At 45.6% G+C, this 22,006-nt stretch overlaps 1 protein-coding gene across 1 annotated transcript in view; it reads right to left on the reverse strand.

Annotated features, from left to right (window-relative positions):
- The window catches only part of GREB1L (GREB1 like retinoic acid receptor coactivator), a 415,187-nt gene extending 414,213 nt beyond the window's left edge, over positions 1-974 (reverse strand). Inside the window, 1 exon segment of the mRNA XM_033933926.1 lies at positions 907-974. The gene's annotated coding sequence lies outside the window, so the exon portion shown is untranslated.
- Between the last annotated feature and the right edge of the window lie 21,032 nt (positions 975-22,006).

A 22,006-nucleotide genomic window follows, 5' to 3' on the forward strand; every position in this document is an offset into this window, starting at 1 on the left:
ACCGCCTCCCCTATAAAAAAAAAAAAAAAAAAGGAGGAGTTGCATTCAGTACACACAAAAAATATATATATTCTCAACATAAACATCGTTAAAGGAAAAAACGTGAGATCCCGTAGACCTCGCTATTAAAAAAAAAAAAATGAATCTACTACAGTATTGACAGAACTTCCCCTTCCCGTACTGGATAATTTGATCACTAGAGGCACATAAAAAGCAGGCGGTGAGCAGAGCGAGGCAGCGACGCGAGAGAACCTGAGGTAGTGAGACAACGTGGAATGAGTTGCAAAAAAAAAGCCATTGATCGACGCTGGAAAGGTCGCCTACCGCTCTGCCCCATCTTTTGTGTTTCCGCTATCTCCTCGGGGTTGATTTTTTTTAGCAGCGGAACTAAAGATGTCATTGCGCCCCTTTGTGAGCTGTCTCAGCCCAAACAAGCCCTGCGTGTAGGACACGGTCTGGGCGATACACAAAAGACCTCCAGCACCCTAAGCAACGTCAATTCCATTTTTTTCGCCGGTCCAGGTCGACCCCCCCCCCCCCCCCGGGATCACCACAGAAACAAAATTGCACTTGTCCGTGCCCGGGATCAGAAATAGCTAAAAGCTTTCTCGAGGACGCCATCGCTTGGGCTCCCACTCCCACAGCGCCGAGGTGCACGGTGTGGCCTCAGCCAAAGAAGAGAACACCCCAAAAAGTCCGACGAATGCAAAGCCACAGAAATCAAGGTTCTCAGAAAAAGGGTGGGGGGGGGAAAGGTAACGATCGCGAGCCCATGCCACCCAGGCACTCACCCATAGCTTTCCGCAGTGACCACCTGGGCTGACCAGGGAAGGCTTTAAACCGAACTGGGTAAACAGCAGGATTTGCAGGCGTCAACACCTCCCCTCTCTCCCCGCCGTGGCTTACCTGTGCCAGGCTCGGCTTTCGTAGGATCCCTTCATAAGGTTGACGCAAATCAGTCTCGGCTTCTTCCAAAATGCACCCCCCCCCCCCTCCTCCTCCTCCTCCCTCTCTAAGCGAAAGGGCAGTGGCTCAGAGAGGGCCGCCCGTGGGCAAATCTCGCTCCCTGCGTGCGCCTCTCCGATGCCCTCCTCCGCGTGTGTCTCGGGGTTATAGGTGTCTCTCGCTCTGCTCTCTGCAGACGGAAGCAAGCGCGCGCGCCCCTCTCGGCGGCTTCCCGCACGCGCACCTCTCCCTGTACCTTCCGCACGCCTGGCCTCGGCCCTCGACCGCGCGCGGCTTGGCCTCGCGACCCCGCAGCCCCTCTCTAGCCGAGGGGCGGCGCGTGACCCTTGAGGGCCGAACGAGACGCCGGCCGATCCTCCTCGTCTTACCCCCGCGGGTTTGCGGCGGTGTAATCTCGCACCTGAGCGAGGGGGAGCGCGTGTTGGCGCTCCTTCCCGAGGGGCGCGCAAGGCTGGAGATCGGCTGCTAGGCAGACTATATTAATGGTTGTTATCTACTAATTTTGTTTTTCTTTAAAACCAGTAGAAAACACCCTCAAGTATTAGTATTTCCTCAATCATAGCTGATAGGATGAATTCTACCAACATTTTTTTCACTGGAATGGGGGAGTTGCTCTAGTGCAGTGTTTTTCAACCTTTTTACACCTATGGACCGGCAGAAATAAAATAATTATTTTGTGGACCGGCATCGGTCCACAGAACCGGCGGTTGAAGAAACTGGGCTAAGTCGTGGGCCAGATCCTGCCCATCTCTACCCAATCTCCACCCCAGACCCTGCCCCCATAGTCCTAATTGTATTTTTTCCATTCATTTTTCATATATACACACAATATAATCTTATTAACAATGCATCGATCGCACCGCGGACCGGCAGTTAAAGAACACAGTTTTGGGCCTGATGCACATGCTGGCCCTGTGGACCGGCAGGAAATTTCTGTGGACCCGCACCAGTCTATGGACCGGTGGTTGAAGAACACTGCTTTAGTGTACCAAGTGCGAGGCAGTAGGTGCATGCAGATGGGGGGGCGGGAGGGGGGTGCGTAAAGCAGTCTGTATGCCCAGGGACTTGGCTCCGCCTGCACTCTCTGATGTCAGTTTCCTGTTCCAGGGTAGGGAATCAACGGAGCGGACAGCCACGCTCATGCGGACCCCTCCACCACTCTCCTCGCCACTGCCTAAAGGAGGGGTGCTCAGCCCCGTGTGGCCACTGCGAAGTTGGTAAAATAAAATATCTGGTTATTTAGGGGGCCTTTTGCTAAGGTATGCCAACAGATTTAGGAGGCAGTAAGAGCTCCTACTGTACACTTTTTTTTTTCTGCATTTGTGCACTAATGAAATCACAAATAAATAAACAATTGAAAAAGGTCAAATTTGCAGCCCACTAAGTCCATTTGCTAGTACAGTTTACTAAAAGGACCCCAGGTAAATAATTCGGTTTTAATGTTTTCTCTAACAATAAATTGGGGTTTTTTTATCTGTTCAGACATTACCAACGAAACAATTTTGCAACAATGTTTGTCCAATAAATACAAGGGTGAATCAAAATTAAAGGCAATTGTTAAATTGTGCCAGTGTATCACAAACTGTGCTGCGAGATGCCAGCAAGGAGGAGAGGTGCTGGCACCAGCTGACTGCCTACAGGGTGTGCCTCTTGGGGTGAGAGGCACGTCCTATATGCAGCACCTCTCCTCCTTTTTTACCCCCTTCCGCCCCCACTAGCGTAGTAATAGCAAGCTTTGGCCCTGTTTGGAGAACCTCTGCGAATACGCGGACGTTGACGTGTTGATGTCATACAGCATGTGATATTATTGCGTTAATGGCTTCACCCTCCAGACGGGGCCCTAATTGTAATGTGCACTATATACTAGGGAAATTTATTTTAAACATCTCTTACTCTCATTGTATGTAACTTGTTGTAAACCGCTTTGAATTTATGGTATAGCGGTATATAAGAAATAAAATTATTATTATTATTATTAAATAAATAATAATAATAAAAATTACATCATCAAAATTGGCTTCAAAAAGTGCTATAAAGTGAATGCTCAGACCCACGACCTGAACTCTAGTGATTTTTCAAGGAGCCAGTTGAAAATGAGACTATCATAGCATATTCACTGTCTCTGCCACCTGCTTCCAATTACACCTAAAAACTCTACATAGATAAGAAAGTTATTACTTATCTGTATTGCATGGTGGCAAGGGTACAACTCTGCAACTGCTCTGGGTACATCCTTAAATTCTAAAGTGCTGTCATACTCTCTCCGACCCCACCAACCTAGGTTTCACAGTTGGCTTCTTCAGGAGGGGAGACTATGGGCATAAAACATAATCAATCAAACTACCACCCAGTGAAAAGTGGATCCTGCCGTCCACTAAGCACAAGAGGCACCAAAATACACCTATACACTTCTCTTCCAAACCTTCACTAAACTTCCAAATCACGGCTTACCAGGTAACAGGACTCCTCCACCCAGCTAACAGACAGCTCCAGCGGTGCGATTCCAACAGAGGTCACGCCCACTAAGTACCTCCCAGTCACTGATGTCACTCAAAACATCAGAAAATGGACAACCCTCCTAGCCAATCAGTGAGGCACAAAAACGGGCTTTAAATCTCAAATTTTGAACCAATCAATCTCATTGTTCCGCCACATGGGAGCTAGAGTGTGCCACTGAAATATAAATCTAGGTTCATAGACAGTAACGTGGAAGACAAAGGTGCGCGCCGACAACTGAACGCAAGACGGAGGCGCGCGCCGAAGAAAAAGACTGTTTTTTAGGGGCTGCAACGGGGGGTTCCCCCCCCCCCACACCCCTCCCGTCGTAGCCCCTAAAAACAGTCTTTTTCTTCGGCGCACGCCTCCACGCTGCACTCAGTTATCTGCTCGCGCCTTTGTCCCGGCGCACTATTGACCTGACACCATAAATCTATGCTCTGGTAAGAAATACTGCGACACATTACCTGTGTCTTTGTTGGCTTTCAGTAATACAGTGTACTTAACATCTTCCACCCTGTGTCCACTCTCCAGCCAATGACTGGGGGGCTGTAAGACCCTGGTATCGAATATTACTAAGATGCTCAGCGATACGTAATTTTATGACCCGCCTAGTGTGCCCAACATAGAACTTGCCACATGGACACACAATGCAGTATATCACTGCCTGAGATGAACAATTAGTTCCGGATCTCATATAAAATTTCTTACCCCGCCTGATCTCGGAATTGTCAGCCAGTCAGTAATTAAAACCTGCTGACAATATACACACTGGCCACAGCTCTTATGGGGTCCCTGATCACGCCCCCCTCAGATTACCTCTATGCTTTAAAATCTCTGCTACATTACATCCTCGCGTAAATGCAAACCGCTGGACCTCCCGCATATGATCATGCACTTGTAATACCGGCCAGTGTTTTAAGATAATCTGTTTAATGTTATGACTTTTGCTGGAGAAGGGTAATACACACACTGTGGCATATTCGCCTCCACGATTCTGGGGGTCAAAACAACCAGTCACGTTGGCAACTATGAGCCCTTTTCCATGCATTTTTGACTACCTTGGGAGGGTACCCACGTTCGATGAACTTACTGTACATGTGCGTAGCCTGTTTTGGGAAATCATCATCACTGGAGCATACCTTCCTCAACCTAAGGAATTGGCCTACCGGGATACTGTCCCGTAGGGGTTTTGGGTAGAAACTACCATAATGAAGGATCGTATTACGATCAGATGGCTTCTTAAATATAGTAGTATCAAAACTCACCATGGACTCCTGTATCTGTGTTTTTTAATCTGTTAGCTGAGTGGAGGAGTCCTGTTTTTTTTCTAAGTTTAGTGAACATTATAAGGTTTAGAAGAGAAGTGTATGGGTGTATTATTCCAGGACAAGCAGGCAGCATATTCTCAACATATGGGTGACGTCATCCATGGAGCCCCGTAGCGGACAGCCTCGCAAGCAGACTTGTTTGTAGAACTTTCAAAGAGTTTGCGAGTGCTACACCGCGCACGCGCGAGTGCCTTCCCGTCGAACGTAGGTCGTGCTTCTCCTGTGAGGTACTTCAGTTCTCAGTTTTTCGCGGAGCCAAGAAGCACCTGTTTCTCAGCTCTGCTGATTTTTTAGTTGCTTTCTCGCACCGCGGCTTTCTCTTTATTTGTTTCTTTTTCTAGTTGCTGTGTGGCGCGTCTCTTAAAAAAAAAAATGTCACAGCCTCTTACCAGGTTTAAGAAGTGTAGCCAGTGTAATCAGACAATTTCTCTCACTAACCCCCATCGTTGTTGTATCAAGTGCTTGGGGCCTGAACATTGTCCTGAGTCCTGCCCGCGCTGTGCTACCCTTCAAAAATAAGCTCTTCGGAGGCGTTGTGTCAAAATTCTGGAGCTCTTTGGTCCTATGGAGCCATCTGCAGAGAAGACCTCAGCCTCGACCCCCATGGCAGCCTCGTCGTCCAAGTCCTTGACCTTGATCAAGTCACCCTCGTCCTCAAAGACCTCGTCTGCTATGCCTCAAAAGATCTCATCCTCAGGCAAGTCTCCTCTTCCCTCCGCAGGTACACTACCTAAGAAGCCTCCAGCTGAGTCTCAGGCAATCCAGGCAACGAGTGCAGTCATGCCAGCCTCTACGAGACCTCCTTCGAAGCGTGCCTCCAAACATAGGGAATACTCATCTTCGAGGTCGCCCTCTATGGAGCGCACTGCTGAATCTTCTATACCAGAGTCATTGGTCTCGGTGTCTGTCTTCGAGGACATGCTGCAAGCTATATTGACCATGCACCTTACCTCAGTTTTGGCCAAGCTTGCCCCTACCCCGGCCCTGCTTGCTGCGAGCCAGTCTGAGCATACTGTCGAGGCATCACGAGCAAAACCTCTTCGGTCTCTACCTTTGTCCTCCAGTGACTCCTCGCCTCGTCCCTCCAGGTCCGGGTCTCCACCTACTCAACCTGTTCAAGACATGGTAGAGAAGCCTCAATCGAGGCCTCAATCGAAGCACTCCTCGTCCTCGAGGCACCTGGCTTCAAAGAAGAGTAAAGAGTCTCCTCAGAAGAGTACAGACTTCTATGCCTCGTTCGTCGAGGCCCATCAAGACCTCTTCCAAGCCCAGGCATAGGTCTCGAACTCCAAAGTTTTCAACGCCTCATCCTTCTCCACCTCAAGGCCCATCCAGGTCCCAGACTCATCTCATGAGACCATCTATGAGGGATCCTTCTTCGCCTGTCTCTACGAGGCACGAGTCGAGGCTGTCCATTCCTCATACTCCTGGGACTTCTCCATTGAGGCTTCTCAAACATAAGCACTCTCTGACTCCACCTATATCACACATTGGTGCTTCTTCTGTGACTCTTATGTTGGATACAGACCTCCCTTCCCAATATTCCAGGGAGGCTTCTCCTTATTCAGTGGCGCCTCGGTCTTGTTCCACTTCTCCTCCTGAGGACTCTTTGGCTTCCAAATCCACATCTTTTTCAAGATTCATCTTTGACATGAGTAAAGCTCTTCAAATTGATCTCCAATATGAGTCTAAGTATATTCCTGAATATTTGGCTGAAATGGAATTACCACATCCGCCAAAGGACACCATGAGACTTTCTACGAATCTTGTTTTGAAACAAACTTTTCTCAGGAATCTTGAGACTCCTTATTCCATCCTGGCTATTCCCTCTAAAATGGAATCTCAGAGAAATTGAGAGGGGAAAGGTTTAGAACAAATGCCAGGAAGTTCTTTTTCACCCAGAGGGTGGTGGATACATGGAACGCGCTACCGGAGGATGTGATAAGCAGAAGCACGCTACAGGGCTTCAAAGAAGGTCTGGACAGGTACCTGGAGGACAAAGGGATTGAGGGGTACAGATAAGAGTAGAGGTAAGGTTATAGGGATAGGATTAGAGGTAATTTGTAAAATTGGTCAGAGACCACTGTTCAGGCAATGGGCCTGATGGGCCGCTGCGGGAGCGGACCGCTGGGCGAGATGGACCTCTGGTCTGACTCAGCGGAGGCAACTTCTTATGTTCTTCTTATATGTTCTTATGTTCTTTGTAAAGGGCACAGGCACCCATCCTCCCCCCCCTTGCTGCATGCCCCTTCCTTCCCTCGTACCTCTTTAATTTTTCCTGCACAAGCAGCATTACGAACTTGCTGCCCGCATCGGTGTTATCTCTCTCAGACGTCACTTCCAGACCCCACGCCTAAGAAGTGACATCAGAGGGATAGCCGACACGACACAGGCAGCAAGTTCATGCTGTAGCTCTCACCTGGAAAATTAAAAAGGTATGGGGGAAGTGAAGGGAGGGTGCGCTGATCTAAATATTGTTTATATGGGTCAAGTTTAGAATAAGGCTACCAAATGTCTGCTAGATTAATTTAGGATATTTTTAACCTGTAGTGGTCAGTTCTGAACAAGCAGTTCATGTGAGAGCAATAGACCTTGGAGGAAGGGGACGAGGAGTAGTATGGTGAACTGCACCATGGAAAATTGTAGAAATCTACCTTTAAAATATACCTAAAAAGCTTTTTTTAAGTTTGTTAACATAAAATATTTGGAACACAATACAAAACCCTCAGGGCTGGTGGGTATGTCCTACATATAAGAAAATAAATGATCCATCAGCAAAAGTCAGATCATCTAAAAAAAAAAAAAAAAACCAACTCAAAACTCCACTGTTGCCAAATATAAATTCAGTCTGAGAGATATTTTAGGCTAGAGACTTTAAACAGTATATTTTGTACTGATGAGATATTAATATTCTCTCTCATAATTGTTTATAACCATTTGTGGCAGCATCAAGTGATTCCTATTCTGAGATCAGTTTCCACCATGCTTTCCCTACTGCTGGTCACAGAACGTGCAGAGATGTGGCTTATAGCTGAGAGCTCAAGGACAGCCTTCCTGCTGTCACTGTTCCATGTGCCCCAATCAAAGGCTTCTGATTTCTGTGTCACCAAGCAAATCTTCAGTTTACATGTGTAGCCTGGCAAAAGAATAAACTAGCCCTGGACTTGCATACCTGAGAAGATGGGGTGGGATATGACACGTCAGTGTGTCTCTGGTATTCAGTCACCCATAATCAATATTTCTTTTATTGCTCTGTTGTGATATTTCCAAATGTTTTTTCTTCAGCTTTCTAACTTTTCAGTGCATGATTTCTAAATCTCCACCTATAAATAGAAAGAAAATGACAGCAAAGGCCAGAAAATAAAGTCTGTGGTGTGTAAAATATTCTAAAGCCTGTTTTTGTCTCTTGGTTTTGACCTTGACCTTATGTATGGTTCCATTCCTCCCTCTTCCTCTATCTATGGTAGAAAGATTGTGAAGAATCTTGTAGAGATTGTTGGCAAGGAATAAAGATGAAAGAAAATGAGAATATTTAATTTAATAATTTTAAATTTTTGGATATTTGTTTTTGCATTGCAAGCAGGTCACATGCAGGTTTACTCTTTTGTACTATACTTTGAATGAGAGTGATTATCTTTCCTATTTTATCGCCCCCCCCCCCTTTACAAAGTCACATTAGGCTTTTTTATTGTCAGCCACAGAAATATTAGCTCTGATGCTCATAAAATTCCTATGAGTGTCGGAGCTAATACCGCAACACCTAGCAATAAAAAAGCCTAACCCAGCTTCATAAAAAGAGGGGGGGGGTAATATTGGTGTCCTCTTCTGCTTTCATAATAGCCTGTAAATTACCAAGATAATTGAGACTCAAATATTCAGCAATTAAAAATATATATATATATTCTGAAAACTCACTGTTTTGTGAAGGCTTTCTTAGAGGAATAGTGCTTTCTGATGAAACGGTTAAATATTCTTTTTTGATGATCTTTTTGAGGATAAATGTCTATTGGTGAGGACTTAAGATTTTTATTTAATTGTTTAGCTTGTTAAAATGAATTTTGTGTGATTGTTTGAGATGTATATTAAGTATGATTTTACTGTAAGGATACAAAGCAACACGGTAGTCCCACGAATTAAGTAGATGAAAGCAGAAACAAGTGATTCAACCAGGATGTTTTCAAATGAAATCTTTATTGATGGAAAGAAGTACAAGTCTGCAGAGAACGACTCTATGCTGCAAGCGTTTTGGTATAGCGGACTATACCTTCTTCAGGAGTCTATAACCAGATTATAAAACAAATAAATAAGTTTTAAAACGTACAAGTAAAATAAAATAGCAAGCAAACATATAACTGAAAGACCTAAAAAGTACAGGCAATAATAGTATAAAACTAAACTTTTTCACATATAAAAAGGATGAATACATAAATAATAATACAAGACTTGCAGCCCCTAGAGATTAAAAACTACATTCTGTATTTCTTTTAAAAGCCAAAAACAAAGTACCAATCTAAAGGTACTGTACTTAAAACAACAAGCTCATTCATAAAATACTACATATAAACATATTAGATACATAAAATACATATAAACCTTAAAACATGTAACATGCAAAACCAGAAGTTACATTGGAAGGAGGGACTCATTTGGAGGAAGGTCCTGGAGCAGGCCTGCGATGTTGCCTCTTTGTTTGAGGAAGCTTCTAAGACACTGGTAGGCTTGGGGTAGGAGGTGCAAAGGAACCGACCCGGTAAGGGAGTCGCATGTGGCGCTGTGTTCCCTCTAAGCTGCGCTGGCATGCGCTGGCGCACAAAATATTAGGTCGCAGCGCACAAGTTTCTCGTCACAGCGCAGGACCGGCAAGATTGACTAATTTGAACTTCCTGCCGGTCCGCGCAGGACCGGCAAGATCAGCATCGGAAGCGTGCGCTGGGCCGGAGAGATCTTGGGGAGCCTCCGACAGTGGCTTTCTCCCCTCTCTGCAGCTCTCCTTTACTTCCCAGCACAGCGATTCACGAAGGCAGCCTCGGGGCTTTTGCTGAGTCGCGGCTGCCTCTGATGATGCAACTTCCTCTTTCCTCAGAGGCGGCGCGACACAACAAAGGACCCGAGGCTGCCTTCGTGAATCGCTGCGCTGGGAAGTAAGAAGAGCTGCTGGGAGGGGAGAAAACCACTATCAGTCTGGGAAGCTGCTGGGCAGGGGAAAAAAGGGACAGCTGCTACTGGAAAGGGAGAAGGAGAGATGCTTCTGGGAGGGGAGGAGGGAAAGGAATCTGGGAAGCTGCTGGGCCAGGAAAAAAAAGGGACAGCTGCTACTGGAGAGGGAGAAGGAGAAGGAGAGATGCATCTGGGAGGGGAGGAGGGAAAGGAATCTGGGAAGCTGCTGGGCAAGGAAAAAAAGGGACAGCTGCTACTGGATAAGGAGAAGAAGGAGAGATGCTTCTGGGAGGGGAGGAGGGAAAGGAATCTGGGAAGCTGCTGGGCAAGGAAAAAAAAGGGACAGCTGCTACTGGAGAGGGAGACGGAGAGATGCTGCTGGGAGGGGAGGAAGGGAAGAGAGTTACTGCTGGACAGGAGGCTGGGAGAAAGAAAGAAAGGGGGCAGGCAGGGAAACAGAAGGAAAGAAGAGAAACAGAAAAAAAGAAAGAAAGGTCAGGGAGAGAGGAAGAAAAAGTTGGGGGAGGGAATGAGGTGTGGAGGAGAGAAAGCATACAGGCTGATAGAAGGGAAGAAAGATTGGATGCACAGTCAGAAGAAGAAAGTGCAACCAGAAATCACCAGACAAGGTAGGAAAAATGATTTTATTTTAAATTTAGCAAAGTGGAGGCAGTATTACCACAGTTTTCAAAGGAATTTGCCCAAATAACTTAATAGTTAACTGGGTAAATTCCCAGAGATGAAAACTTCCCTTCACTTACTATGCACAGTTCTGAATTTATATCTGCTGTCTATATTTTACAATATGGTCCCCTTTTACTAAACCGCAATAATGGTTTTTAGCGCAGGGAGCCTATGAGCGTCAAGAGCAGTGCTGGGCATTCAGCGCAGCTCCCTGCGCTAAAAACTGCTATTGTGCTTTAATAAAAAGGATGGAGGGTATATTTGTCTATTTTTGTATGCTATAAAAACCAAATACAGAGAGAGACTGAGAGCTGTTGACGAAGAGCTACGTGTGTGTCTTTCTTCCATTCCAGCCAGAGTATCAGCTTTGTGTTCAGCCAAACAGGCCCAGGTTTCGCACTGAATAAAGTATTTTATAATTTTTATAATTTTTATTTCATAATAAAGTAATTATAAAATACTTTCTTTGTGTTTATTTGATTCCTATTCAAGAGAATTACTTTATATATAGTCAATATAGGCAGAGAGTTAAATTTTTTAACATTTTCTAATGGTGGTGTGCCTCGTGATTTTTTTCATGAAACAAGTGTGCCTTTGCCCAAAAAAGGTTGAAAAACACTGGTCTAGAAATTGAAAGCATCAAACGTATTGTCTTCTGGACTGTTTTTAATTTACAGTTTACACATATGGATGTAACAGACATAACTACATTTGTTGTAAAACATTTATTAAGATATCATTTCATCCCTACAATTTCTGTGTTCTTAAAAATATTATTTAACGTTATTTAATTTAGCGTGTAGGCCTAAAATTCCTTTGAATACCTCGTCCTCATGTATCAGCAACTTTGACAACATATTTATTTGGCTCATAACTTGCTGGCGCCCGATATTTTTAGCTCACAGTGAAAAAAGTTTGCTCACAACACCCGCCCGCTTAGAGGGAACACTGCATGTGGGGTATTTTTTTTTTTATTAGGGGGGTTGCTGTTTTTAAATTATGGGGCAGGGTTTGCTGTGGTTACAGGACCTATGGTCGGGAAGGAGAGAGGCTGCTGGAACCACGATCGGGAGGGGGGGGTTTGGAGGGAGGTGACTCGCAGCAGTCATCTTTTACTGCAGGAATAAAGCCCTTTGCCACTCCCATGGGGTGGTGAAAAGCCTTGTTCCAGAACCCAAGGCAAACCCAAGGCCAAATTTTTCCTCATTCCTGCAGGTTTTCCATAACTTGCCGTGGGAAACAATCACCGTATCATTCTCTAGTCTCTAGTTTCCTTCCCCCCCCTCCCCTTCCTCTCTTCCCCATAGTCTGGCATCTCTCTTTCCTCTCCTCTCCCTTCCATGGTCTTCCTTCTCCTTCCCTCCCTTCCTCTCTCCCCGCAATTGTGTGCAGCGTTTATCTCACCCTCCCCTTCCCTCTCTCCTTTTTTCTCTCTCTTTCTGTCATCCCCCTTCCTGCATCTGCAATGCAGCCTTCACAACTTACGGCTTTTGCTGGCTTCAGGCCTTCCTTTCTGCCAAGTCCAACCTACTTCCTGTTTCCACAAAGGCAGGACCTGGCAGAGAGTAAGGCCTGATGCCAGCAGAGCAGCAAATTGTGAACGCTGTCACTTGCCAGGAGTTAACGACTTTGGCCCCCCAGAGTGCCCCCTTATGGCCTGCACCCATGGTGGGGTGGAACCCCCCCCCCAGGTATGCCACTGCCTTTAGTTTTAAATTAGCAATAGTATAGCAGCCTGCTTACCGGGAAATGCTTTTCTTTTTTAGGAACAGATTTCAAGGTTGATGCCCTCCCACCAGATTATTAAATAATTAAAAGCACTTGGATTTGATTTTAGCACACAGAAGCACTGGTCCTGGTCATTTGGCGCTTAAACATTCTGTGAGATTACAAATAAAAAGTCAATTTTTTTGAAAGTGAGTAGCATTGTTTGTTATATCTTAATGACTACAAGATCCCTTACTAGGAGACAGGAGATAGAACGGGGAGCAGTTTAGAAGAGGAAAAGTAATGCACGTGAAGAGAAAGAGGAAAGGAGAGGAGTGAAGGAGAAGCAGAAGGGAGAGGAATGATGACGTAAAGAGAGAAATGCCCAAGCATGCTTCACAGAAGTCATAAACTGATACTCTCTCTGCTAAGAAAACTACACAACAGTTTCCTGACAAAAATGCCAAATCAGGAATGTGTGTTTCAGGTAAGATAAGCACTAATTTCTAGAGATTAAAAAAAACCCAAAATCTGGGTAAAGATATGGGGCAGTACTTTAGTAAGTAACTATAAAGCAGGCAGACAGTGTCCTGGGTCCCAACCATCTATATCAGCGATCTCAAACACGCGGCCCGCAGGCCACATGTGACTCTCCAGGTTTTATTTGCGGCCCACGGTCTGGACAGGACGTTCTGGCTAGCCAATCGCTGCCTGGCTGCCCGGAACGTCCTTTCCGACGTTAGAATTGACGTTGGGTGGCAAGAGTTGGTCGGCCCCGTGCAGAAGAGAAGCAGGAAGTTCTCGACCTGTTCCAGATAGCGGCAGCGACAGCAGCCTATTCCGTGGCGGCGGTGGCATGGGGAAGGGCAGGAAGGAAGAAAGAAAGAAAGAAGGAAGGTGGGGTGGGGACAGGGAGCCAGAAAAAAAAGCAAAAAATGGGGCACGGAGGAAGGAAGGAAGGAAGGAAGAAAGAAAGAAGGAAGGGGGACAGGGAACCAGAAACAAAGCAAAAAATGGGGCACGGAATCAGAGAAAGACAGACATAGAGAAAGAAAGAAAAAGTTTGGGGAGGGAATGAGGTCTGGAGGAGAGGAAGCATACAGGAGGCTGAAATAAGGGAAGAAGTATTGGATGCACAGTCAGAAGAATAAAGTGCAACCAGAGACTGATGAAATTACCAAACAAAGGTAGGAAAATGATTTTATTTTCAATTTAGTGATTGAAATGTGCCAGTTTTGAGAAAGAAAAGATATTGAACTTTAAATGTGGGTGCTGCAGAAAAAAATAGAGTACTTGGATGGCCGCAGAAAAAATAGTTAATGTCTTATTAAAGAAATGACAATTTTGCATGAGGTAAAACTCTTTATAGTTTATATATCTTTCCTTTTAACTGTTAAAGGAAAGTTTTATAAACTATAAAGAGTTTTACCTCATGCAAAATTGTCATTTCTTTAATAAGATATTAACTATTTTTTCTGCGGCTCTCCAAGTACCTACAAATCCAAAATGTGGCCCTGCAAAGGGTTTGAGTTTGAGACCACTGATCTATATCCTGGTAAGAGAAGTTACTCTGTCCCCTTCTGATCCTCCACCATCCTGGGAGGCCATAGTCCATCTGCTTCCCCTTCACTATCAGGAAATTGGAAGGAGAGTGGCCTTCAGTTGTTTCATTGGATCTTGATAGGAGGGGTCCTAGCTGGCTAGCATGTGGATAGCAAGTTCAAGAGTAGGGCATATGTAAGAGAAACATAAAAACAGATGGCAGATAAAGGCCAAATGGCCCATCCAGTCTGCCCTTCTGCAGCATCTTCTATCTCCTTCTCTCCCTAAAAGATTCCACATGCCTGTCCCACATTTTCTTGAATTCAGTCTTTGTCTCCATTATCTCTACCAGTAGACTATTCCACGCATCTATCACCCTTTCCGTAAAAAAAAAAAAAAAAGCATTTCCTTAGATTACTCCTGTGCCTAACACCTCATAACCTCACTCTATGACCTCTCACTCTGGAGTTTTCTTTCAAATGATAGAGACTCGCCTCATATATATTTGTGTCACAAAGGTATTTAAATGTCTCTATCATATCTCCTCTCTCCTGCCTTTCCTCCAAAGTATACATATTGAGATCTTTATGTCTGTCCCCATATACCTTATGACATAGACCATTAACCATATTTGTTGCCTTCCTCTGGACCGACTCCATCCTGTGTAAATTTTTTGAAAGTGCGTTCTCCAGTATTGTATACAATATTCTAAATGCGGTCTCACCGAAGTTTTATACAGGGCCATTCTTCTCCCTGTGCATGCAAGCATCCTTCAACAGTAGCTTTCGCCATAGTCTTTTCAACCTGTTTGGCCACCTTAAAATCATTGCATACTATCACACCTAAGTCCTGTTCCTCTTTCGTGCACAAAAGTTTTTCACCCCTATACTGTACCATTCCTCAGGTTTCTGTAGCCCAAATGTAAGGCCTTGCATTTCTTAGCAAGGTTATTTGTGGGGGCAGGGAGCTATCTTCCATGCTTAATGGGCTCTTTAACTCTGAGGGCATTTAAAGCAGAGACTGGACCTGCTACTGACATGCAAATTATTTTACAGTGCTCATGCTCACTTTAGTGGAGCCCTTATGACAAGGCAGCATTCTGCTAATTACATAGGGCCTGATATTCAAACTGACGTATACATGTGAAGGACATTTTTCTAAACTGGGTGCTAACATTTATATTGTGCATATAAATATTTAGAATACTAGCATTTAAGGACTTCCGGTGTAGCCCAGCACTGAATAGCTTCCTAGAGATTTTGCTCTGGACCAGCTCAGAGATTCAGCCTAGTTCCCACAGTGGTAATTTCTTTATTGGATGCTTACCTCGTTTCTAATAATGTCAAGAGTATGGCAGTTAGTAAGCAGAATCAAATTAATGCTTCATTTGCTGTATCTTTGGGGTCTAAGTGTTAAAAACATGAACTTCCAACGCCGATCTGAATGGCGCAGATTCCCAACTCTCCGGTTAAGCATGCAACTTGTGATGGTTGAACTGCTTGCTAAAGGATATGTTAAAAACTGTTCAGTGTCCAAAATCATCTGAACACTTAAAGTAGCCACAAGAGTCATTTGGGCCAAGTGTCTGTGAAAGGCTGCAGCATGGAGTGGTGACCCAAGGCATATGTGAGCCCACACACTGATATAAAATCCAGAACAATAGCCAGAGATTGTAAGTCATTACAGTAATATTGTGTTACTCTTTGGAAAGCAAAGGCCCTATCTAATAGATTACTTCTGTTTCAGTCCCGTCTTTTCAAAATAATGATGGCATTCACCACTCAGAACATTCTTATGCCTGGAAAGACCTCTCACATGTAAATGATATTCACAGACACAATTCAATATATTGCAAAACTAATAGAAGACCTAGGAGCATAGTCTCACCAGCGCTTCCTTAAACTGAACAAACAGAAGTCAAAGGTGCTCTGGTTTGACAACCATAACCCTCTACTGCACTCAGAGATTATCCTGACCTCAGGAGAGAAGCTAGCCATAAGCAGATCATCAAGGGTACTTAGGAGTAATCCTCGACTAGGACCTAAGCATGAGAGATCAGATCACCTTACTAGTCAAGAAGTTCTTCCGATTAAGGCAGCTGAGGACAATTAGATCAGGCCTGAGCCTGACCAATTTCAGGATGGCCTAGGCCTAGTAAACTCCCTTTACTGCCACATCACTAAGAAAGATCTTAAGATACTACAGTTACTCCAAAACATGGCAGCAAGGCTGATCCTACACAAGACCAAGTTCGAGAGGGCAAGCTCGCTACATAGGGAACTATACTGGCTACTAGTCATCAGCAGAGTCCAGTTCAAAATTGCATGTATGGTACATATGGTTGTATATGAGGAAAACTCACCTGTACTAACTTCTGCCATCCAAGTCACCCATTCATTCAACAGCTCGAGGACAATCCAAAGCTGGAGACTGCCACTTCCCTCCCCACACACTCATTTTCTCAGTGATCAATTATGGATGTGAAAGTTGGATGCTACAGAAATAAGACAGAAAGAAGATTGACTAATTTGAGCTTTTGTTCTTGAGAAGGATTTTGTGTGTGCTGTGAACCGCCAGAAGAATCTAACAAATTGATTCTGGAAGAGATCAGACCAGTTATGTCACTCGAAGCCCAAATGATGACGTTACAACTGTCTTACTTTGGTCAAATCGTCAGAAGAGAGAAATCATTGGAGAAGGACATCATGTGTGGGAAGATCGCAGGAAACAGGCAAAGAGGGTGACCTGCAATCTGATGGCTGGACACATTGAAAACAACTGGGGGGAGGACACTTGAGGAACTTACTGGACTAGCACAAAACTGATTTATTTTTAGATCAGTAATTCATCAAGCTGCTAAGACTTAAACATGAGTCAATGGCACGAACACAATAGAGGAAAGACAGAATGATGTGAGGGGACTTGAAGGAGATTGCACTATGATAAGTGAAGAGTCCTAGGAGTACAATCTATATATATAAAATCGGATGTATGTATGTGTGTGTGTATGTGCCGCGATCATGCAAAAACGGCTTGACCGATTTGAACGAAACTTGGTATGCAGATCCCTCACTACCTGGGATGATATGTTCTGGGGGTCTCGCGGCCCACCTGCACACGTGGGCGGAGCTACAAACATAAAATCAGATTTCACCCATTCATGTCAATGGAAAAAATGTAAAAAGCTGCCATTCTCACAGTAATTCAAAAACGGCTTGACCGATTTGAACGAAACTTGGTATGCAGATCCTTCACTACCTGGGGTGATATGTTCTGGGGGTCTCGCGGCCCACCTGCACACGTGGGCGGAGCTACAAACAGAAAATCAGATTTCACCCATTCATGTCAATGGAAAAAATGTAAAAAGCTGCCATTCTCACTGTAATTCAAAAACGGCTTGACCGATTTGAACGAAACATGGTATGCAGATCCCTCACTACCTGGGGTGATATGTTCTGGGGGTCTCGCGGCCCACCTGCACACGTGGGCGGAGCTACAAACAGAAAATCAGATTTCACCCATTCATGTCAATGGAAAAAATGTAAAAAGCTGCCATTCTCACTGTAATTCAAAAACGGCTTGACCGATTTGAACGAAACTTAGTATGCAGATCCCTCACTACCTGGGGTGATATGTTCTGGGGGTCTCTCGGCCCACAACTCTATGTTGCTTGCTCAAGGCTGGGTTCACCCAAGAATTTATATGTTCTTGCTCCAGGAGGTGAAACTAAAAATGTTGTTTATAATCACGTTTTGCGTTAGTTGTATTGTATTCATTTTGTCAAATATTTCACATTATAATTTGAATATTGTACTTTTTATTAAGCTGTAAAAAAATAATTTAATTCACTATAAAGTATCTTTATTTGAATCCATTTACAGTGTTATTGCTATAATTAAATACCCGTGCAACGCCGGGGCATCAGCTAGTAAGCTAATAGAAACTGAGAGAACCAGCAGTTATAACTCCAAAAGACAATGGTATTATTGTGAAATGTTAAGTGAGGGATACAGGGGAAAGGAGAATAGGTGCTGGGTTTCATATGGTGATTTCTATACACATGTACCCAAGGTGGAAGGCTAAGTCAAAAATAGTAGGTGGTGAGGAAAATGCTCTGAAAGAATGCAGGGCTGATAGGTGAAACTCGATAAAAATATAACATTAGAGCCAAGACTTCTCAGAGTAAATATCCAAAGAAGAAGTAAGAAGAGATTCAGATACAATAAAGTAAATGCATTTATACATACACTCAAATATGTGTAATCCGACCAAGAGCCGTGGCTCCTATAGCCAAACCCACCGTCCCATCACTGTGTATGACTATAATGCTAATAATATTGGGGTGCTTCTTAAATAATAAAAATATTTTTCAGTGGCAATGAAAGGAAAAACAATTCCTACTTAACTTAAAGGGGTGTTAGTAGGTCCCAAGGTGGAAGGGACATTTTGGTCTTTATTTGCCATCATTTACTATGTTATTTCCCTGTCCATTTCTCTCTTCCTTAGCTGTTCCCTCTTTTTCTGTGTCTATCTGGTTTCTCTTTGATCTGTAAAAGTGTAGCATATATGTTCTAAACTCACACTGTTAATGAAGAAACCCTTCACACCCATGGGAAAAGGGAAATCCTTCTTGCCTGTGTAATGTACAGTGGGAGCTCAGTTCAGCTACAGAGAGTCGCTGCAGAGAAGTGGTTTAGGGGGCAGACTGGCAGCAGCAGGCTCTCTTCACTGCTGCTGGCTTCTCAAAGATTACATTAAAGCAGCCAGGCCCGGGGAGGTGGCGGGTGGGGGAGTAGGGAGCTAGAGAGGTTGTGATGTGAGAGGGAGGGAGGGAGGGAGAGGGAGGAGGAGAGGGGCTGGAGAAACAGCATAGAGAGAGGGCTGGAGAAGCTTTAGGGAAAGAAGAGAGTGCTGGAGAAAAGAGCATGGAGTGGGATAGTGCTGGATGGGAAGGGAGAGACAGCAGGAGAGGAATTTGGAGGGAGAGACAGAAGGGCACTCATGGGGAGGTTGGGGGTTGGAAGAAGAGAGAGAGAGACAGAGAAAAGAAAAAGAAAGAAGCACCCACAGGAGAGGGGAGTACCTGTGGGGGTTGGAGTAAAGGAGAGAGAAAGAGAAAGAAGCACTAAAAGGGTACAGATGATAGTGCTGCCCGATTCACGATTCGAATCGGTTCACCAATTCACTTCAGGTGAATCGATTCGATTCGAATCAATTCAAAACAAAAAAAAATCAGCTTCCCGATTCGACTGACCCTCCCCCCTCGCCCCCCTAAAGCAGGAGCAGCAGCGCTGCTCTTGCTGGCCAGCCGCACCTGCTTTAGAGGGCAAGGGGGGAGGGTCAGTTGGGAAGTGCTGGTGTCCAGTTTCCCCCCTGGTGTCCGGCTTCCCCCCTGGCCTCCCCACACCGTTTACCTTATAGGAGCAGCCTGCAGAGAAGATTGCGGTGCTAGCGATCTTTGTAAACTGCTTCAGAGCAGTTTCCTCCACCGCGATCCTGCCTCTGACGTCAGAGGAGGGGCGGTATCACAACAGAGGTCCGAAGCAGTTTGCAAAAATCGCTAGCACCACGATCTTCTTTGCAGGCTGCTCCTATAAGGTATATGGTGCGGGGAGGCCAGGGGGAACACGCAGGCCTTCCGGGGGGGGGGGGGGGGACGGGGGGACAGGCAGGCAGGCCTTCAGGGGGGATGCAGGCCTTCAAGTGGGGGGACAGGCCTTCAGGGGGGACAGGCAGGCCTTCAGGGGTGGGATGCAGGCCTTTAAGGGGGGGACAAGCTTTCAAGGGGGGGAGACAGGCCTTCAAGGGGGGGAGACAGGCCTTCAGGGGGGACAGGCAGGCCTTCGGGGGGGATGCAGACCTTCAAGGGGGGGACAGGCCTTTGGGGGGGAACAGGCCTTTGGGGGCGGGAAGTAGACCTATAAGAGGGGGGCAGGCCTTTAAGGGGGGGGACAGGCCTTCAAGGGGGGGACAGGCTTTCAAGGGGGAACAGTCCTTCAGGGATGGTGGCACAGGCCTTCAGGGGAGACAGGCAGGCCTTTAGGGGTTGGGTGCAGGTCTTCAGGGGGGACAGACCTTCAGGGGAGGGGGCCCTGGTGTAGAAGTACACGGAGGGAGGGAGGGAAGGGGGGCTTCAAAGAGACATGCATATGCTGGACTTTGGGGCGGAAGAAATAATGGGTCTAAAAATAGAGGAGATGGAGAGATGATGGACAATGGGATTTAGGGAGGGAAGGAACAGAAGGGAGAGAAGTTGGACACAAGGGATGGTGTGGGATAGAGATACTGGATAGGAGTGTAGTTGGGAAAAGAAAGGGAGAGATGGTGGACCCTGGGGTGGTGGGGAAGGAGGGAGAGATGCTGGATGAAAGGGTAGTTAAGAAAAGGTGGATCTGTGGAGGGAGACAAAAAAAAGGAAAAATGCCAGACCTCCTGGGGAGGGAAGGGAAATGGAAGGGGAGGACAGAGATGGCAGATGGATGGTTAGCAAGAAGAAAGAAGGAGACCCTGGCAAGCAAGTTATCAGAAGACAACCAGAGCCTGGGACCAACAAGATTTGAATAATGACCAGACAACAAAAGGTAGAAAAACAAATTTTATTTTCTGTTTTGTGATTACAATATGTCAGATTTGAAACGTGTATCCTGCCAGAGCTGGTGTTAGACTGCAAACGTGAGCTAGGATTTAACACAGAGAGAAAAAGTCTTTTTTGTTTGTTTATTTTGTTTACACCACAGCACCAGTGTGGTTAGGAGAAGGCAAAAGGGGTGAAGAGGCTATAAAATAAACCCACCAGGATATTTGAAAAAAACAAACAAACCAAAAAACACCCAATTGCACTTAGGCAGAAAGAATAAGGAACATAAGAACATAAGAAATGGCTTCGCCGGATCAGACTCTAGGTCCATCCAGTCCGGCGACCCACACCTGCGGAGGCCAAGCCAGGTGTTCCCTGCTGAGAAACCTTGTTTACTCGTATCCCCCAATGTGATTTGCAAGAAGGTGTGCATCCAACTTCCTCTTGTATCCCAGAATGCTGGTCTCCATCACGACCTCCTCAGGGAGAGCGTTCCAAGCGTCCACCACTCGTTGTGCGAAACAGAACTTCCTAATATTTGTCCTGGGCCTGGTGCCCCTCAGTTTCAGTCCATGACCTCTTGTCCGAGTCACATTTGACAATGTGAATAACGATGTTTCTTGCTCTATTTTGTCAAATCCTTTTAGTATTTTAAAAGTATCTATCATGTCTCCTCGCAGTCTTCTCTTCTCGAGGGTGAACAATCCCAGTTTTCCGAGGCGTTCTTTGTAGCTCAAATTCTCGATACCTTTTACAAGCTTCGTGGCTCACCTTTGCACCCTCTCCAGTAGGGTTATATCCTTCTTTAGGTAGGGAGACCAGTGTTGAACACAGTACTCCAAGTGTGGTCTGACCATTGCTCTGTAAAACGGCATTAAGATGTCCGCCGATCTACTTTGTGATTCCCTTCTTTATCATGCCCAACATCCTATTTGCTTTCTTTGCTGCCGCTGCGCATTGAGCCGACGGCTTCAGGGTCCTGTCTATCAGTACCCCCAGGTCCCTTTCTTGTTCGGTCTTGCCCAGTGTCATACCTAACATTTTATATTCATGTACTAGTCTTTAAGCCCGTTACATTGACGGGTGCTAGAATACTGTTCACCCTCTATGTTGCCCCTTCCATTCGCTGCCCTCTCTTCTCTTTCCATCCAGTGTCCGCCCCCCCCCCCCCTCTCTCTGTCCCATATGGCCTCTCTCCATCTCTTCCTTCCTTTTGCCTTGGTTTGGCATACCTTCCTCCTTCAATCCAAGCCATTCTCTCCCCCTCTGCTCCCTTTCCTCCTTTAACTACTTCATTGGTCAGCAGCAGCATTCACAATTCATTGCTGTTGCTGGCTTCAGGTCTTTCTCTCTGGCCGGTCCTGTCTTCATGAAAAGAGGAAGTAGGCAGGACCGGCCAGAGAGGAAGGCCTGAAGCCAGCAACAGCAGCAAATTGTAAACGCTGCTGCTGCCTGAAGCACCCGAGGCAGACGCTTCTCTCCCTTCCCAGCCCAACCCCCGCTGACTCTGCGACCCTCCTAGCAAGATGACTTTAATATCAAACCT

Source organism: Geotrypetes seraphini, chromosome 2, assembly GCF_902459505.1.
Source record: "Geotrypetes seraphini chromosome 2, aGeoSer1.1, whole genome shotgun sequence".
In the NCBI taxonomy this organism is placed as follows: Eukaryota; Metazoa; Chordata; class Amphibia; order Gymnophiona; family Dermophiidae; genus Geotrypetes; species Geotrypetes seraphini.